This window comes from Sinocyclocheilus rhinocerous, unplaced genomic scaffold (assembly GCF_001515625.1).
Source record: "Sinocyclocheilus rhinocerous isolate Xijiao unplaced genomic scaffold, SAMN03320098_v1.1 scaffold534, whole genome shotgun sequence".
Lineage (NCBI taxonomy): Eukaryota > Metazoa > Chordata > Actinopteri > Cypriniformes > Cyprinidae > Sinocyclocheilus > Sinocyclocheilus rhinocerous.
The window spans coordinates 1,252,972-1,257,597 of NW_015646352.1; positions in this window are offsets into that span (position 1 = coordinate 1,252,972).

Here is a 4,626-nt window from a genome sequence, read left to right on the forward strand (position 1 = left end):
TAACAACTAAAACACGCTGTTGCTGATAAGAGCAAGAAATGCAACAAAACTAGAATGTCATCAATGAAGCCTGCTAGTCTGCAAGCTGCTGTATTTGTTATTAGCAACATTTGTTTTATAGTCTAGACAGTTTTGTGGTCATGACGTGATCTTGTAGTTTTGTCAAAATTTGCTACTTTTAGCCCAAAGATGTTATTAGTGGCGCTTGCTAAGCTAATATGCTAATATTTCTGTTTACTACTCTTAATCAAAGATTTGAACAAACCCTAACCCGAAGTATTAAACTTTGGCGTGTAACTCATCCCACATTATACCTCAAAACATTTTGCGGTAGAACTGCCACATATTAATCAAACAACATATTGATGAGAAAAACAGAAAACCGCTTAGTACTCTTTTGTGCGTATGTGTGTCAAAATTAAGCCATGTTTGTGTAATTGACCAATCCCTGAAGGCAAAATATAATCAATAATACAATTACAAGTAAAAGTACAGGTGTTAAAAAAGTAATTAAGTAAAAGTACAAAATACTCAGAGTACCAGCTACTTTCAAGCCATTGATATTTAATGAAATGTCAAAAAGCACTAAATCAAATCGAAGATTTGGTGAAAATAGATTTTAGCAATTCAAACAAAACTTTGCTTTCCATTTATAACTTAAAAACACTTAGAGCAAATGAAAAATATCTACATTTATACATCTATCTAAATATATCCAGCCTTTGATTGGTTAGCTTGATTTTGTTTCTCAATATTGTTTTTTAATCACCACATAAAACACATCAAAACTTCACGAAGCACAACAAGTGGATTGGATTGGAACATCTGTTTAAAGAGAAAACACACGGGGACATTTGACTGCACATCACCTTTTGACATTATCAATACTGCTTGCAATCATAATGCAATATGGAAAATAAATTAATACCTTAAATAAAAGGGTTATCGACTGTTGTTTATATTGTCATACAGGCCTGGATCTACAGTGGTACTAGCTCAAACAAAAGCAAGAGCACGCTCAGTTGAATCTATAATAATTGCATATTGTCAAAACAGAACTGGAAAATGATCCAGTGTTTGCGCTCTGGAGAGCTTCAAAGGTTTTGGTTTTCAGCGTGTTTCTATAGCGTTGAGCAGTGTAGCCAATCATAAACATGTCTGTTGATTTTTTGAAGGCAATGGCCAATCAGAGGTGTTTAAGTTAGAATCCACTCACCACGAGATGAGACACTAAGCCTTGTTCAGATTGTCAGTCCAAATCTGATTTTTGTGCAAATCCGATTGAAATCCAATCATATTTAGATAGTCTGAACGGCAACAAACTACAAGAAATCCGATTTTTGCAAATCTGTTTCGAGCCACATTCACATGTGGTTTGAAATCGTATTCAAATCACTTTCCTGGAAATCCGTTTCAGTCTGACCGGTCAGATCGGATTTAGGGTAGCTTATTCACGTTCTCACGCCACATAAAACTTAAACACGACAGACGTTTTTGTAGAACACATGCTGAATGTCTTAGCAGAAACAAGTTTGTGTTGTTGCGAAGTGCAAGTCAAGCAGAAAAAGACAATATACTGCTAGAATACGCAACTCTTTGAGTTTTGAAACCAGCAGAGACCGCAGCACGGAAAGCATTCCAACTTCCTGCGTTTCTGCTGCTGCCTCATAAAACGAAATAATCCAGCGCGATGCTGCATGTTGTCATAAGACAACGTGTATTGCAAACTGTATTGCTGTTATTGTTGTTTTACATAACAACGCAACGGCATTGCCATAGAAACCAATGCAGATACTGAGTAAAATGAAAGAGTACCATGGACACACAAATCGGAATTGAGCAGTTGCGATACACAGTGTGGACAGTCGATCATTTTGTTCAGATTCCAATCGGATATGAACAAAAATCGGATTTGGACTGACAGTCTGAACCAGGGATGTTGCTATGGTTTCTGGGCCCCCTGAACAGTGTCCCCCTTGGTAAAAATCACATTCCGGGCCCCTCTCCCTCATCCCAACCTTCCCCCCTTACGGCGCCCCTGGTCTGAACAAGGCTTTAGGATCTGTTGCACAACGAATCCTCCACTATGGTCTTGTCAGTCATCTCTCCTTACTCTTGTCACGTTCATTCATTCATTCAGCCTCAGACCTCACGCCCACGGACCGTTGGCTGAACATCTGATGCATATGGCACACAAAATTGGAAACACTTCAGGAGTTTCAATGTTGTCATCGGATTGGTTGAATTATACAGGATTACCGGGAGACGTATGTGTCGCGTTCTTTAACATTCCGTCTGGAAAGAAAGATGCTGTGACGCCAAACCCCCTCATGGAAGAAGAAAGCCGCCATGTTAGCGCTTGACAGAATCAACAAAATGTGATTGGTTGCTTTACCTGTCAGTCATATGGCTTCTTGGGCAGTCCATGGCCATTCAAAACGGCCAAGGTTCCCAGACCTTCTGCCATCAGTCTGAAGGTCTGGCTACGTGAGACTTGCTTGTGCTGGATGAGCAGAGCAGACGCTTTCAGTTTAGAATTGAAGTGGCCGTTATCCAACTGAATTAAATGTTTTTTATTTCTATAAAAAAGCAAAACGACAGTGGAAGCGGTGTCACGGTGGGCATCATAATGAAAAGTAAATGTAGCGGTGGCATCTTCAATGCTAATTTCACCCACAGACCAGTGAGACAGCTTTTCACCTTGACGAGTAATATCATTACATTTTAATATCGTCACAATCCTAGAAGGCGTACTCAGTAACGAATTGTGATTTTAAAAATAAAGAAGTAGATTACTTTGATTCATTTGTACTTAAGTACAAGTAAAATTACAGACTTAAAAATATACTCATGAAAGTATAAGTAACCGGAAAAACTACTTAATTACAGTAACGTGAGTAGTTGTAATGTTAGGCTAATTCACACCGCACAGACAAAAGCCAACAAACACCGACAACTGCCCCAACAGACACTGACAAACTTGTCCAGAAACCTGCCAATTTTAGGATAATTTGCTAAGCACGCCTAGCACTTACTCGCAGTCTTGCCTCATCATCATGGCAACGGTTCGTGGCCAGGTCAGATTACGTCAGCGTTTGTTGGAAAATCATATCACACTGCTCAGATATTCCACGACTCAACAATCACCGATTAAACATGTTCAGTTGGGTGAAAACAAACTCTGACCAGCGGCAACAGACGCCCGACGGGGTAACACACTGATCCAACAAACTTGTTTGTTGGCGTTTATCTTTGCGGTGTGAGTCGGCTTTTACCTCCACCACTGAATATAATTAAATTTGATATAATTTAAATATAATTTGAATAATAGTATAATTTGACTATTAAGTTTGTTAATATATATATATTTTATTAAAGAATGAAGCTGTTTGTTTAATTGACAAATACTTGAAGGCCAAATATAATTTAATTTGGTAATAATAGGCTTTTATAAATGAATATTTAAAAAAATGAAGCAATGTTTAGTTTGTTTATTAATTCAAAAATGAAGTTGTTTCAATGTATTTAACTTTTTAAATGAAAAAAAAAAGTGTGTTCAAGTCTAGTTTTTGCTGTGGCATCAAACAGAATTTTGAGAATTGTAAAATTGTACTGGTATTGGTATATAAATTACTCAAATTTTGATATTGTGACAACCCTACAATGTTATTTTATAGTTTAAGTTATCAGTAACTTAAGCTTCTCGTTTCTTGAATCTTCCTGACTGAAGTTCTTGCGTCTTTGGCAATCAGCTCTCACTACTAGCTGTCAGTAATTGTGATCTCCACCTGCCGACTGGCAGGAGCATCTTTTCTATCATCAGTCCTCGCCTGCTGACTCCGGTAAAAAGCACAGTATGACAAGCATCATTTTAAAAGTTTAGACCCCTCACACCGATGTGAACCCAGGTCGCTCCACACGACAGGAAGCCTTAGTGCAGCAGGACATTGATTAAAGAGCCATCAATCATCTTTTTTTGCAGATTGCAATTTCTTTCCCTTTTGTCAGGGACCTCTGTGTAGGATCTTTTACCCTCGACTGATTTCAGGATAGACGAGCATCAGTCATGTGTGGTCAGGGCCTGATGACAACCATCTAAAAGAGTAAGGGCAAGAGGATGAATCATTTAAGCAGAAATTACAGTGAACGCTCAGCCTTCATATCTTTGACCTTATTCATTGCTCTACTCATTCTAGAAAGCAAAACATTAGTTTTGGTGTTTTTGCCTTTGTAGAGATAAACTCTTACTAAAAACATTCTGAAGCAGCATCCTAACTGAAATGTAACTTAATCTTCACAGAAAGAAATATCACAAAACACAAATAACACGCCTACAGTGCAGCATATGGCCTTTTATCAATACTCTGCATACAAATATTAGATATATATTATTTTCTGAGTGATTTGTATTGAAACTTCAGGTTGTTGTGTTGTAACTGTTGTAACGATTATTTCTTTACCCATATTTAAATGTTTTTTTTTTCTTTTTAATTTATGAATTTATGTAATATCTTTTATACTATCTGGATCTACTTGCAGTCTTTCTTTGCCAGCTCTTGTATGTAAAACCAGATTTAAACATCAATGGGACAAAAAAAATAAATAAATAAATAAAAAATAAATAAA